This window comes from Vulpes vulpes, unplaced genomic scaffold (assembly GCF_048418805.1).
Source record: "Vulpes vulpes isolate BD-2025 unplaced genomic scaffold, VulVul3 u000000899, whole genome shotgun sequence".
Lineage (NCBI taxonomy): Eukaryota > Metazoa > Chordata > Mammalia > Carnivora > Canidae > Vulpes > Vulpes vulpes.
Genome location: NW_027325780.1, coordinates 1,562,204 through 1,578,873, shown reverse-complemented (window position 1 = coordinate 1,578,873; position 16,670 = coordinate 1,562,204).

Here is a 16,670-nt window from a genome sequence, read left to right as displayed (position 1 = left end):
ATTTTGGGAGCTGGGGGGGGGGCCAGGGTCCCTTTCGAAATTCCAGCCCCCCTCCCAAAAAATAAAATCCAAGGCCCACTTTGTCTTGAAGGTGCAGGCCTCTCATTGTGGAATCTGCCAAACATGTTCCAGGTACCAGGACTCACCATTAATTTTAATCCATTTTGCTCACCTAGGCAATCAATGACTACTGTGTGTTTATTATGCGCACAGCACTTGCAGGGAATCAGTGATCTACTATTGAACAAATTTTAGATGCTGGTGAGGGAAACAGAGATTAATAGTCAGAATGCAGTGCAGCAAGTGCTTTTATAGGGCTCTTCAGGAGTACCAAAGAGGGAGACACATCTACAGCTGTCCTTGAGAGGTCAAGGAAAGCTTCCTGTAGGCAATGCTGTCTAGTCTTTGACTTGTAGGATGAGTAGGGTACACAAAGTTTGGGGAAAGAACAATGAGTATTCTGGGTAACATACATACTTGAGAACCCAAGGGCAAAGGAGAGCATGGCGCACTGAAATTACTCAAGGATGTTCAGTAGAGCTTGATCATAGAATGTGATATGAGGAGTATCAGGGATTGACTTTGGAGAGGACAGCCTCAAGTCAGATTAGCTAGGGCTTAGAGCCCATATTAAGGGTTCTGGAAGCCACTGAAGGGTTTTAAGCAGGACAGTGATCTGGTCAGGTCTTTGTTTTAGAGAGGAGGAGCTGGTAGGCAGGCTGCTCTGCTGAAGAAAAGCTGTGGCTGCTCTTAGAGCCCCATTCTCAAGTGGTTACATATAGTGTCTAGTGTGGGGAACATGGGGCATTTGTCCAAACTGCTACTTAGTAACAAGTGTCCAGGCCTCAAAAATCAGTGCCACTTCAGATGGTAGCTACACTTGTGAGCATAGCATAACCTATGGAGAAGTTGAATCACTATGTTGTATACCTGAAATCAATGTAACATTGTGTGCCAACATACTCAAAAAGTTTTGAAGAAAAAATGTAAAAATCAATATTAGTGTTTGGTTTCCTAATTGATTGAGGTATAATTAACATAACTGTCAGTGTTTCTTTTGAATCTCGGATTTTGGCTTTCAAAATCTCAAGTTGCCTACAATTCTCAATCAGACTTTCCCATTCTGGATATTAAGATTCTGAATCATGTGAAGAACTACAAAACACCCCAAGCCAGTCCTCATCCCTATGAGAAAACTGAAAAAAACCCCTTCCAACTTAAAAGGATACTCAGGAAATAATTTTTAATTCTTATATTCAAGTTTAAAATCCAAAAGCTTTGATTTAAAGTCTACTGAATAAACAGGTTGAGGAATTGAATGGCTTTTTAAAATGAGCTTCAGTTTAAGATAATATTTAGAACTTTACATTCATGTTCTTCAAGCATCAATTCACATAAGGCTTTACTAAAGCAATCTGCTACAAACTATAAAAACACTTTTTAAGCAAATTTCAAAAGATTTTTTTTGTCAGTATGATTTCAAATATGCAAAAAAGAAAAAATTGTTTTTGGTTTGTTTAATAAAAGATTCTTTTGCCTGAATAGTCTGTGGATTATTTTTTAAAATGTTATATTCTTTTTTTCAACCCAAATTCCCTAGATGAGAGTTCTTGCCTGTTCAAGGTTTTTGTGTTGAACTATGAGCATTTGTTTGTATACATAGGAATCTCTGTGTGTTTAAATAGCATACATAAATAGATGTAAAGCATAAATATACATGGGGGCCATAGTTTAGAATTGATAAAACCACACACAGAAAAGAGGAGGAATGTTTGATGTTTCCTCTGTTTCCTCTCCTCTTGCCCCTACATCTCTTTCTCTACCTCCTGTTCTTTCTCCCCATACTTCTCACCCTTACCACTGGTCCTGCCCTGCCCAATAAAGCCTCTGCACCTTCCTGCTTGTAATTTGTCGCTAATCAGCTGTCACTGTCATAGCCATGATGAGAGGTTCATCTCTGGCTGAGGGTAATGGCCTTAAAAGTCACAGAGTCAATGTCAATGGGATCGCTCCAATTCAATCACTGAGCTGAATGAGGGATGGCACCTGCTGACATTAGCACTCATTTTGAGCTCAAGCATCTGGGCCCCAGTAAATAACCATCAGTGGGTGGGTCTGGGGGACAGGTCATTAGCCCCACGAAAAATAAATATCGCTTCCCTTGATGGCTGCGAGTAATTTAGCTCAGACGAGGAAATTTCACCCTAGATTAAGTATGATGAGCCAATATCAGTCAGAGGAGGCCAAACAGTGAGAGCTTGATGAGATAGAGGGAAATTTATATTCAGCTGGCTGCATGTGAGATGAGCTCAAAGAAACGACTTACCCTTCCGGCCCATCTTCATGTGCACACTCAGGGGTGGGCTTATCTTTTTGCTTCCCTTTTGTTGTTTAATTTTGGGTGGCTGGTGTTTGAAGTGGAGATTGGAGGCCAGACTAGGAAGAAGGAAAACAGGTTTCAAAATTTTCCCTACTTTGTTTTTGTGATTTTGTCCTCTAGCATGTAATGTCACAGCTTAGCCCTTGTGCCAGCACTTGGCTAGTGGAAGGGCTTTGCCATGCCTGCCGGCTTTCACACACAGACCTCCCCTACTGAGAGAGCAGACTCAGTTTTAATTGTTTTGGAGGCCCTGGAGGCTCCTTTCCAACAGTAGTAAATGGGTTGGAGAGAGAGGTAAGATAGGGCTGGATCCCTCCTTTTTGATCTTTGGTCAGGAAGAGCCACCACCCTCAATTCAAAGGAACATCTTTTTATTTGTCCCACTGATGTGATCCATCAAATCCAGAAGGGTTATTAATAGAAGGTCTTTATTAGAAGCAGTTTAGCTCACTTTAGAATCATATTTTATATCTGTAGGGACCTGCCCTCGGTCCACCCCCTCCCTCATCGAACTAGATATATCTCAAAGCTGGGTGGATCAGGTTCCTAAGCAGACTTTTGCACTAGTAACTGGAGACAATATTATTTCTTTTGCTGACCCCTTGGATAACGAACCTTGGAAGATTTCAATAGACATGTACCAGCCACTAAAACATTTTCTAAGTCATGTGCTCACCTGATAATCAGCCAAAAATTCTGTAGTACTTTTAAAAGGCAATATTTTGTTACCTGACTTGTATATCTGAATTTTGTTCTTATAATTCTGGAAACAGTATTACAGAGAAATTGGTGATAGCAGCATGGACACCTGGAGGATAGTAAAGCATGTGTACATAGATAGTAAAAGGGGAATCTTGAGCAGAGGCATGGGATACAGAGGAACTCTTACTTGGGAGACAGGATCAGTGAAGATCTCTCTGAAAGACCTACTGCAGTGACCAAATGCATCTCATATAGGTATTTTATTTATTCAGAACAGTGATCACAGTTATATATAGAAAGATGCTTGGGTGATTATGTGTTTTTGACCTACAGTGAATATTCAGTGAATATTCGATGAATAAAGGTTAAACAAATATTTGCTTTAAGTTTCCTCTTCTGCACTGTATATTCCATAAGAGCAAAAACTATCTGTGTCTTTGACTGCTATAGTCCTGTGCCTAGCTCAGGGAATGCTGCATGTAGGTGCTTAATAAATATTTGAGAGATGAATAAAATTTTTTGTTGAGCACTCCTTATATGTCAAGTACTTTGTGAGGGACTAAAACGTATAGTATACCCAAGCTGGAGTTTATTATTTAATTGGAGGAAAAAAGCTATCTATATGTAAGAAGGTTAAAGAAAGCATGTACTATGTTTTCTATAATATAATCTGATGTTGCATTTATATTTACCAAAATGTAAGATGAATTAAAGAAAAGAGTACCATGGTAAAACTAAAGTTCTTGAAGAATTCCTATAAGAAAGGAAATATACTCCTTGATCTATGGAAATTTGAGTACAATGATTTTATATTTGATTCTTACTGCGTAAAAACTCCCAGGATATATTCCTGTTGAACATTTAAGACTATTAAAGCTCTTCTCCTTTACCTGGTAGATTTTTCAATGAATAGAGATCCACAACTTTGTGATATGTGTTGAGAAGGTATTTTATCAGTTATTCAGATGAGAGAGAGAGAGGAGTTAGAGAGTTGCTCAGTATTATAGACAAAGCTGAAAATAAAGTGCAAGTACTAAACAGGTAAGGGAATAAGGAGGGTGGTATAAGTGTTAAATCAAGTGTTTAATTCAACCAACACAGTACCATATTATCATTGTTGTTATTAAAAGTACCCTCATGGACAGAAATGCAAAATAAAATTTATAAATTATTCTCTTATTATAGGTTTTATTATAGCTACTTTTGTACGCTGCTATTAAGAAAAGATTACTAATTGCCTAATACTTTCCGGAACCATAATGGATGGTTTCCTAGTCAGGTTTGTTTGTTTGTTTTTGTTTTTGTTTTTTAATATGCTAGCTGTGCCTCTGTCAGGCTGAATGAAGAGATAATTAAAACAATCCCATACTCCCTATTTCAATGATCTGAAATAAAAGTAAATTTTTTCTGTACAAGAATCTCCGGTATAGCAGATCCTATTGATTGGATTACTTATTTTTTTTTAATTTTTATTTATTATTTATGATAGTCACAGAGAGAGAGCGAGAGAGAGAGAGAGAGAGAGAGGCAGAGACATGCACCGGGAGCCCGACGTGGGATTCCATCCCGGGTCTCCAGGATCGCGCCCTGGGCCAAAGGCAAGCGCCAAACCACTGCGCCACCCAGGGATCCCTGATTGGATTACTTATATTGTTACTTTTGAAGGAAATTAGATGACTGATTCTATATTTCTGATTATTTTGGAAAAAAGTTCAGAATAATTTGTATGGTTGGTATTTTTTAAAACATGGAATTGAATATTTCTAAATTTTTATAAAAATAACTTCATACTAATATTAGGAATTAAATTACTTTCTTGTTATTGGACAGAGTATTTCTATGATGAAAATTCTGATTGATAATATTTATCTTGAAAAATGTTTATCTTATACTAGTATTTTACAAGATGTATGTGCGTAGATTCATATGTTTTATATACCAAAGTGGATGCTGTTTTGGAATCCAATGCTACTGCTTGTATGACTTGCAGGTTGTCTGTTTTCAACTGATTGTTCTCCTTCAATCTAAGAAATTACTATTTAAGTGTTATTATCTGATATGGAATCTACAGAAGCTCAGGGATTTAATTTCTTGAATATTTATGTTTGGTTTTTAATACTTTGCATAATCACAATATTGTTTAGCCTCACTTGGTAGCTGAAAAGTGATTATTCTCATTTGTTTTTCTTATTTCAAGAACATTTTGTTGCCAAAAGGTAAAAGGTAGTAGAGCCAAAGTTTTAAGGCTGCTGACAGATATATATTCAAATTAGTGACTCAGATTTGATAACTTTAGTATCTGGGCCGGTGTTTTACCTAAAACAGTCTTATGTCCCTCAGAGTTGTTCGAATAAATTAAAGCCAAGTATTGAGTGTGCTTGTGTGTATATGCGTGTGTGTGTATGTGTGTGTGTGTGTGTGTGTGTGTGTGTTAGATGAGGGGAGAGGAATGGGAAATTAATTGGCTCTTTCTTCACATTCTATGTGCTTCCAGCAACCTTCCTTGTCTCCATATTCCTCTATCCACTTTCACCTGGGAGAGAAAGATTTGGGGCTAAGTGGGAGAAAAAAACAAGGAAGAGGGGGAAAAAGTGGATAAGAGAAAGAAGAAAGAAAAAGCAGTTGAAGCCAAAGCAGAATTAAATATATATTTATATACAGTAAGTATAAAATAGAATAATTTAAAAAAAAAACTCAACAGCAAACAGACCTGGTGCAAAGATTCCTATAGGGAGTGGGATTATCATCTTCTAGAGGTCAAGGAACAAGATGCTAAGCACTTTATCTCATGTTCATAGTAATTTATTACTCCCATATTATGTATGTGAAAACTGAGGCTCAAAGAGGTGAAGTAACTTGTCCAAATTCACATGATTAATAAAAAGCCATGTCACATTGAAACCCAGGTCTCTCTGATTCCAACGCCTAGGCTTTTAGCCACAGCATTAAGTAAATGCTTGTTCAGTTGAATTGAATGTACAGTGATATGGATTTTGCTTTAGGTTATTTGGTGTATGTGCCACCTATAATGCAGAGAATGGCTGGAATATTTAAGAATGATGGGGAAAAAAAAGAATGATGGGAAACATATTTTAGACCTTATCATTAAAAAGAATTTTTTTTTTATTTTGCTGGAAAAGTAGGAGAATATATATTTTGAGAGTTTGGCAGAGAAGCTGGTACAAATGGTGCCTGAGGTTATTTTCAACTTTATGAAATAATACCATTATGGAGGAGAGGAACAGCTTTTCCTTTAGTTTTAGATAGTAAGGGCATTCCAGTTTCCTTCTCTTGGAGGGAAGGCGTACCCTGTTCCTAAAGCCTAAAATCGAAGGATGAGAATGCAATAGAGCTGTGCTTCCTATATCTTGGTAAAATGTGATCACCACTAGGTTATTTAGGAATTTGAGATTAGCCATGTTCCTTCGCTTTCTTCTCCTTTTCACTCTTGTTTTGGGATTTAGGATATGTCACTTCTTTTTTTCTCATAAGTGATCACAGGATTTGTAACATTCAGTTTTGCTAGCTGTTACCAGATGTTATAGGAGAAGATAAAGGTCACATGCTGTGGTGAAATGCATTTAGGGATAATTTTTATATTGAAACTTTCCATGTTTTACCTCTTCTCTCTTTGCATAGAGTCCTGAGAAATCTTTATTTTGTGAGTTTGAAAATCAGCACTAAATGTTTTCCAGCAACATTTGTGGGTACCCCCCCCATGCACATACAATAACACCAGCCCTTTGTCTCTCAGGCTCACTTTACAGAGCAGAGTTCATTAAATTTCAGAGCTTGTATGGTTTTCTTAATCAAGTGGACATTGTTGCTATGATATTGTGATGATATGGTGGACAGGGCCTAGGTCAGAGCAATCGCCTAAGTAAACCCAAAGATAATTGGAGTAAATTAGGAATTTGTAGATTCTAGTAGTAGGTATGTTTCCTAAAAGAAGTTATATTTAAAATGTTTTTCAAAGTAAACCCTATACTAAATCCACCAGAAGGATTTTTCTATTAAAAATAACCTTCCAAAACCAGTTTGTAAATATCATAATTTTAAAGGGTATATTCTCTAAATTTATTCATTTTAGAAGTACCATTTCCATTTATTTTGAGTTTCAATGGCCCAGCCTGTAAATATAATAATAATAATGATGGGGATACAGATTAGCAGCATTAACACAAGTTTTATAGGAGTATAAGATTAGTAATAATAAATTTTTGCAGCAATTTTGTTGTAAGTTTTTTTTTAAGGATTTTATTTATTTGAGGGAGAGAGAGCTAGCAAGAGAGCCAGAGAGAGAGCACAAGCAGGAAGAGTGGCAGAGGAGGAGGGAGAAGCAGGCTCCCCACCGAGCAGGAAGCCTGATGTTGGGGAGCTCCATCCCAGGACCCTAGAATCATGACCTGAGCTGAAGGCAGAAGCTTAATTGGTTGAGCCACTCAGGCACTCCTGTTATAAGTTTTTGAAATGAGATTTGGAGGTGTAGAAGTTAAAAGACTTTATCAAAAGGAAAAGATTTAAATTTTAAAAATTATAATTTTTTATATTTCTCTTTTATTTGGAAGTCTTATTTACGGTGTTCCTCCTATTATGTAATAGCTGGCATTTATTATGATTTGACATCTGTTTGCAGTGTTTGTGCATGAGAAACTAATGAATAAACAGTTGACAAAGTCATCATGATAGAGGCTGATGATGAATTGATTGCCATTATACAGGTATTGTGTGCATTCTACCAGTTGACATTTTGAACTTCTCCCCTAATGCAGGTTTGCTTTCTCTCATCTAAGAAACAGATAAAAGTCAGGCATTCCCTATTAAGCCTGGTGAGACCCCATACCTTCCAGGCTAACTTACTGTATCTAACTGTAATAGACATTTTGTTAGCAAATTGCTTTGAAAACACAAGTATGCCCAATAGAGCAAAAAGGAAAGTATTAGAATTACTAACAAAAGCATTCAGTGTGTTGAATTCTACTATTGAATGGTTGATAGTAATCTCTTAAAGTCACGTTTAAAGGATATTGTACTTTGGGCAGTAATAGTAAGGCTATGAATTAATTAAAAATGATAGGGGAAAAAATAAAACAAATGACTCATCAACTAAAGGACTCAGAAGAATGATAAGAATATTGTAGGAAGGAATCCAAGTTTGTACTGATTCAAAGTTGTGGTAGGAGATTGAGGACAAAAAGTTCACATAAATTTCATCAAATTGTATACTCAGGATTGCTGTAAAGAGTGAGTTAGAGATGGCATTTGTGTAAGTCTGGAAAGAAATGTTTTATTTTACTTTTTTGAAACTCTTCATTCTGTCAAATTTTTTTTTCTGTTTGAATTTTATGTTGAGGGTAAGTCACAGGATTCAAATTTACATCATTGTAATACTGGTAAAATGGCAGAATTGGAGATTATAGAGTGTAAGTTTTCATAAAGGAATTGCATTCCAGTTGTTTTATTTTTAGACATTTTGCAGAGACACAGACAAAGCCACTGATAAACTAGAGAATGGCCATCTGTTGCACAATGTATCTTTCTCTTACTTTTTTTCTACTTTCATTAACCTTGGTTTCTTGTAGCACTCTCTTTACAGTTCTTATTAGGATCAGGGGTACCAGATTATTATCCACCCTAGACATCTTTGGCAAATTAATATTCAGTGGATTCTGACCCTAGAGATGGAGTTAAATTCTTCCTTTTGCTTTTTTTTTAAAGACATTTTTCCTTTTTTCAAAAATATTTTATTTATTTATTCATGAGAGGCACAGAGAGAGAGACAGAGACACAGGCAGAGGGAGAAGCAGGCAGGGAGCCTGACGTGGGACTCAATCCCGGGTCTCCAGGATCAGGCCATGGGCTGAAGGTGCTGCTAAACTGCTGAGCCACCTGGTCTGCCCCATTCCTTTTGCTTTTTGATTGAAACTTAACCCAACAAACTCTTGACAATAAACAAGAGAGGTTCACCAGTAGTAGACTCATTGTTATATATATATATATGTATACACACAAATTTAGATTTAACCAATATTCATTGAGTGTTTATTCCTTCTCTTTCTGTTTTTTAGTTTGAAAGGCAGTTTACATAGTCCTTTATAGTTTACAGGGAATATGGAGTCTATATAGCTCTTTACAGTTCCTAAGGAATATTCATTCATTCATCTATTCTCACGTGACATCAACTATATGTATACATGGCACAATTCCTAATCTAAAGAAGCTTACGATCAAGTTGAAAAGGTAATCATAAACGTCAACGACTTACCACTCTGTTATAGAACTTCAAAATAACCCTAAGTAGAGATTTGAAAAGGATATAATAAAGATTAAGTACATACTAAATTTGACACTTGCCTAAGTGGAAATACATGGCCTTGCTTTTAGATATTTGGAAATTTTATCCAAAGTCTTCTGTATTTTAGAATCTCTACATCAGATACTTCGTATTAATAATGAAGATAATTCTTAACTCTTGTAAAACATGTGATACTTTTTAAGAATATTTTAAATCTTGGATTTCATTTTATCCTCATTAATGTGATAATCTGCTGAGGTTCTTTATCTGTCATTGGTTTGATTACAATGGCTACACAGCAAGAAGAGAAATGGAATCACACAACATTAGATAATCTAATCTAATGCCTTTATTTTAAAAATGAAACTGAGGCCAAGGTTAAATGACTCATCTTAGGTCACATTGCTAGTTAGAGCCAAATCCTCTGACATTAAATCAATCACGGTTTCTACCAAATCACACTACTCATGTTCAATATGGACTTTTCAGGTCTTCTGCCATGGAAGACCCACGGGTTTAGGCATAAATTCTCCAGTTTGACTCCCTGTTTTACCCAAATGCACTGCTCACTGCTTCCTCTCTCTTTCCTTCTTGCCTTCTGTCCTGTTTTTTTTTCTTCTTTTTATTAGGATATTGTCATTCATCTATACTAGGCTATCATCTATGGAATCTATTTCATCTTTGCTTGCTAGTGTACATGGCAGCTAAAATTATTTGATCTTGATACCACTCATATTGGAATGTCTATTCTGGATATTTGAATATTAAAATTTTCCATTTCTAGAACAGAGAAGGTAGGCTTATAAAAGAGACAGGATTTGTAACACTTGAGTAAGATCCTCAAGAATTTTTGCAGCTGGAAGGACATATTAATAATGGCTACCAATGAGATAGATACTAAAATATTTCTGATCCATGGTTAATCTAATATGATATTTTCTGTCTGTCAGGGATATCAACAGAAGTTTGCTGTAGAATCTCATTGTAACTTTCAAAAGGGAAATGTGGGCCAAACTTACAGTGTTGGGGTGCTGGCACTCTGAGTTCAGATCTCATATGCATGAAGGACCCCAATTTAGACTTTTTAAAAAAGATTTTATTTATTCATAAGAGACACACAGAGAGAGGCAGAGACACAGGCAGAGAGAGATGCAGGCTCCCTGTAAGAGGGAGCCTGATGTGCAACTCGATCCCAGGACTCTGGGATCATAATGTAAGCCAAAGGCAGATGCTCAACCACTGAGCCACCCAGTTGTCCCCCCAATTTTTACTGATATTTAAGATCATTGTATACAGTCTCAGAGACTGTATCAATGTATTTTCATTGATATTTAAAATCATTTGTATACAGTCTCAGAAATATGCTGATGGCATTGAAGGGTTGTTTATCATAAACCTTAGCTGTTGTTTCCTTACCACACTTCAATATTGCCCTGAGTTTTAAGATCATGTAATTATTTTGTGATTAGCTTAGTTATATTACATGTGTTTTTTTTGCTAAACATGTTAATTTGTCAAATATGTGCATTTTAGAGCTGGGTGGCTCAGTTGGTTAAGTATCTGCCTTTGGCTCAGGTCATGATCCTGGAGCCCCAGAATCAAACCCTTCATCAGGCTTCCCACTCAGCAGGGATTCTGTTTCTCCCTCTGACCTTCTCCCCTCCTGTGCCCTCTCTCCCTCATAGTATACATATAAAATATACATATAGTATACATATAAAATATACATATAAAAGTGTACATTTTATAATTATTCTGCTTAAAATTTTTTAAATGTGTTTTCGTTTGTTCTCTTTAAACCTATCCTCAGTAATACAGATTATAGTGCTACTAGCTATGTTGAGAAATATCTTATTTAAAAGTTCCATACTAAAAAAATAAAATAAAATAAAAAATAAAAGTTCCATCCTTTTGCCTTTGGTGGGATTCAGTTCCAGTTTTTCATGGTGTGGTAACTGCACCAGTGGTCACCTATATGTCCTATGTGATTCTATAAATTTGAGTAATACTTCCCGTGTACTTCTTAGTTATAAAAATGGAATATGCCAATGCCCCTGACTTTTTAGGTGCCATGCCTGAAGCTTTAAAAATCTCATTGGTTTATAGTATCAGCTGATATTTTTTGATCCATGACTATCCATGACTATGGATCAAAAAATTGTTCCAAAAATTAGCACACTATAGCTGTGGAGTAGACTGTTTTTATTCACTGTCCTTTTTTTCTTTGTGCAAAAGTAAATCAACTTGTTTTTGAACATCACCAAAAACAATTATAAAAAATTTAAGATCAGCAAAAATCTTATCCTAAGTCTAGTGTTTGAGTTTCAAAGTTGACATAATTATAAAAGTGAGGTACAAGTGTTATAAAAAGTTAAAATTATGAAAAATATGCAATGTGTAACATCAAAGTTGAACCTCATTCCTCAATACAATTTTCATCATGAATAACTTGGTGGGTACCTTTGTACATTTTTTCTGTGTTGTCATACAAATACTTGTTAGTTCTTACCATTAAGTTATACTTATTTGAAAATGGTCAAAATGAAATGTTGAATAAGACAAGATTTCATTGCTTACTCTTAAGTAATTTATATTCTATAATTGCTTCTTTCCAAATATTCCTTGAAATCACTGACAATACCAACGATGGTATTGTGATATAGTAGAAATAACCCCAAATGCTGTAACAAAAATCCTGAATTTTGGCACTTACTATCGTCACTAATGGTGTGACTTAGTAAATTATTAATTTCCTTTTGCTCATTTCTGAGATGTCTTTCATTTTTGTTGTTCTACTGATTCTCTTATCAAATAAGGAACACGTATTAAATGGATTTTCTCTTATAAAGTAAATAAAGCACTTTATAAATAATGAAGAATGCAACATTTAGAAAATTTTTGCCTAAGGAATCACATGGTGAATATAAACCTTGAGTAATTTATAATGGGAAGAGTTCAATATTGACTATACTTTGAGATAGGTAGATTTATATTATGATTCAATGTAACACCTACACTCATTATATTATAATCTTATTTTTAAATATACTTTAGTTTTCCTTCATTTTAATTTTTTTAGATTTTATTTATTCATGAGAGACACATCTAGAGAGAGGCGGAGACACAGGCAGAGGGAGAAGCAGGCTCCCTGCAGGGAGCCTGATGTAGTATTCCATCCTGGGACTCTGGGATCACGCCCTGAGCCAAAGGCAGATGCTCAACCACTGAGCCACCCAAGAGTCCCTACTTTAGTTTTTCTTTAAAGAGAGACTTGAAACAGATGAATAAAACACAATTGGAGAAATTTCATTATGAAAGAATTGATTTTATCTATATTCCTGTTTGTATTGTGACTCCCTTTGTAAAGCCATTACATAAGTTTTAAAGGACTATAAGATTATAAATTTGACTCATATTTAGAATTGATAGTTCTGAATATGACAAATGTAGAGTTTTAGTCTATTCATATTACTAGTGTTAGAAAATGAAATCAAGAAGCAGAAAATGTCCATAAATCTTACGTCGAGTGGATATGTCCAAAGAATTTCCAGTATGATTAGATAAAAATATAATTAGATAAAATTAAATAAAAGACAAAATCTTTTATCTAGTAAGCAAACATCCCCGTCAGTATTTTATGAAATGTGAAGATGGAAACTGTATTATTCACTCCCATATTTATTCAGAATTTACAATCTTACTCATTAGAGGCAAGTATCAAATTTGATGTCTTTCAGGATTATAATAGAACATTACCAATGTATTTTTGGTTGTTAAAATTGAGTATAGGCTGATAGAAACAAAAATGATTCCATGATGTATGGCAAGGCATTCTTTATGGGAAGAAGAAAAGTCTTGGTGTGTTGGGTTTTACTCTCCTTTCTGTTGTATTCCAGTTCTACAACTGTGATAGTTGTTGGTACATTGTCCTTGAGTTTTCCCTAACAAGTTTAAGGCAGAAAAGAAAAATAGGCATTTAGATACCTGTCGGGGACATTCTCTTTTTCAGTGATGGTTTATTGCAATACAGTTCTGATGTTGATCATCCACAGTTAGCATCAGACACCACAGGTTTAAAGACATGGTCCCCAATACAATTGCCCTCACATAAGATATCAGCTGAATATGTTGGGGACCCTAGGCCAGCTGCACATCTGACCAACGACTCCACCAGGGGGTTCCTGAAACCCCCTTGAGGTCCAATAATTCACTAGAATAACTTATAGAACTTAAATATCTATGATTATAGTTTTATTACCAAGGATACAAACCAGGAACAGTCAAATGTAGAGAGACACATAGGGCTGGCTCTGAGATCATCTTCAATGCTGAACTTCCCTGCTTTCCCCCTGCGGGAGTAGGGGGCATCAAAATCCTGCATGTCAGTTCATTCACCAACCAGAAAGGCCCCTCAAGCTTCAGGACCCAGAGTTTTTATTGGGGTTTCATTTTATAATCATGGCTGATTGAATTCAATTACATAGATAAAGATTCAATCTTCAGTCTCCAGAGGTTGAGAAGGCAGGCTGGTATCACAGATCAAAGCCCTGATCCTCCAAGAGCAGGGCCACCCTGCAAACTATCTAGGGTTCTACCATGAGTTACTTTGCATAAATTTGGTTATGAGACAAAAAGCTCATGAATATCAAAGACATTCCCTTTTCTTTTATTTTTTTTATTTTTATTTTTTTAATTTAAATTCAATTTGTCAGCATAGAAAATAATACCCAGTGCTCATCTCATCAAGACATTCCTTTCTATAAGAAATTCTAAGGATTTAGAGTCTCCTTCAAAGGAACAAGGACAGATGCCAGTCAAGTTCTTGACTATATTAAAAGTATGCTCCAAAGCCCTTTCTTTGTTTAGAAAACGTTTTGATTACCCTTGATACACAATGTTACATCGTTGTCAGGTGTACAACATAGTGATTCAACTTTGTTGTATGTTACGCTGTGCTGACCACAGGTATAACTATCATCTGTCACTGTACAACACTATTACAATACTACTGACCATATTCCCTGTGCTGTGCCCTTTATCTATGTTACTTATTCATTCCGTAACTGAAAGCCTGTACCTCCCACTGCCCTTCACCCATCCTCCCACCTCTGATCTCTCTGGCAACCATCAGTTTGTTCTTTATATTTATAGGTCAGATTCTGCTTTTTGTTTATTCACTTGTTTTTTAGATTCCACACATGAGTGAAATCATATGGTCTTTGTCTTTGTCAGTCTTATTTCACTTAGTATGATACCCTCTTGGACTATTCATGTTGTTGCAAATGGCAAAAAATACTCATTCATTTTTATGGCTGAATGATATTCCTCTGTGTGTGTGTGTGTTATGTGTGTGTGTATCACATCTTTATCCATTCATCTATTAATGCACACATGAGTTGCTTCCGTATCTTGTCTATTATATATAAGCAAAGCTCTTTAAAACACTAGCACAGATCTTCAACTTAAAATGGGGTTATGTCCCAATAAATCTATAACAGATTGAAAATATCTAAGTCAAAAATGCATTTAATACACCTAACTTACTAAGTGTCAGAGCTTAGCTCAGCCTTCCTTAAATGTGCCAAGGACGCTTATATTAGCTTTCAATTGAGCAAACTTAACACAAAACCTTTTTATATTGAAGTGTTGAATATCTCATGTAATTTATTGGATACTGTACTGAAAGCGAAAAACAGAATGACTCTAAGTGTTGGTTGTTTACCCTTGTGACTGCATGGATGACTGGGAGCTATGAGTCCTGCTGCTGACCAGCATAATGAGAGTACCATACAGTATATCATAACCCCTGGAAAAGATTGAAATTGGAGGTTTGGTTCTACTGAATAAGTATCACTTTTATGCCATTGTAAAGTCAAACAATTCTAAGTAGAGCCATCCTAAATTAGGGATTACTATTTCAACTATGTATCCACCATAAACTAGTCATAAAGTCAAATATTCTGGTTGTTTCCTTCCAGGACAGCTGGAAGTGTATAGCTTCCCTCTCTTCCAACCCATTCTTTTCCTCTCCCAGTCTGGTTGGAGTATGAGATAGTGATCCAATATTGGTAACACTTTTTCTGAGAAAACTGTGTGAATCAATATGGGTTTCTAGGCAAGGTCTAAAGGATTGAGGCTGAGAACAACTTATAATTTTAATAAATATTAAAAATATCTTTTCTTGCTGGTCCCAAGCTTCTCCTAATATTCATTGACTTTATATGTATAATTGTAATTGCTACTGTAAATCACAGCAAAATGGTCCATGGTCAGAATGAATCTGATTTGGCTTTACCTATGCATGTGATCTTATGATGAGAGAGGTATGGAAATAGACTCGTCATTTCATTGTTAAAGTATATCAGAGGAACAGACTGTTAAAATAAAATGATTAGTTTGGTTCCAGCTCCACTAATGTGGCCTGTTATACAGAATGACATTAAAAAATTACCGACAAATTTGATATTGGAAACTTTTCAGGGAAACTTAAAAAAGTGAACACTATAAGAATACCTGAAAGTCTAATTTCTTATGGACTTTTTAAACTTAGTGGAACCAAATTAATATTTAAAAATATGAAAAATTCATTTTCCATTTTTGAAAGCCATTCCCTAACTCAACACCATGTATTTCCTCTTGGTAGTGGATGGAAGACAATCATTTATGGTTTGTGGGGTTCTTAGAAGTCTGAAATGTGCTACGTGCTAGGTGTTATAAGATGAAAATGCACAGCATTGGCGTTAGACACAGGAGTATAAAATGTACTGGTCATGAAAAGCCTCTTTAGATCAGGCAACAAATAGTAGATATTATTACTACTATTATCCATGCAAGATTTGTTAAGAGAGTGAGAGACAGAGAGGTACTGTATATTGAAATAATTTATTTGTTGCTAATAACCAGTATTGTATCTCAGGTTTAGAATCATGGTTTATTTTAGCCAAGAAATTCCACGGAAACTCAAGGGTAAAAAAAAAAGCAGAGGAAAATCATGGTTATCTCAAAGTTTAAGAACTGACTGATTCTTAATATTCACTTTATGTTGAAGAAATTAATATTTAGGCTGGAAAATGATAGCAATTTGGAGGGAAGTACAGAATTGCATTTATTTTGTGTTTGGTGGCTATATTACTCAACACTGTGAGCATAATTTTTTTTTGTATGAAAATGAATGTTTCTTTTGTGGGAGGGTGCCATTTTATGTGATGTTGAAATTACTCCCCTACAAACTGTATTTTATCTTGGGAAATGATTGATGTCAAAAGTATTGCTTGTATTAAGATATATATGTAC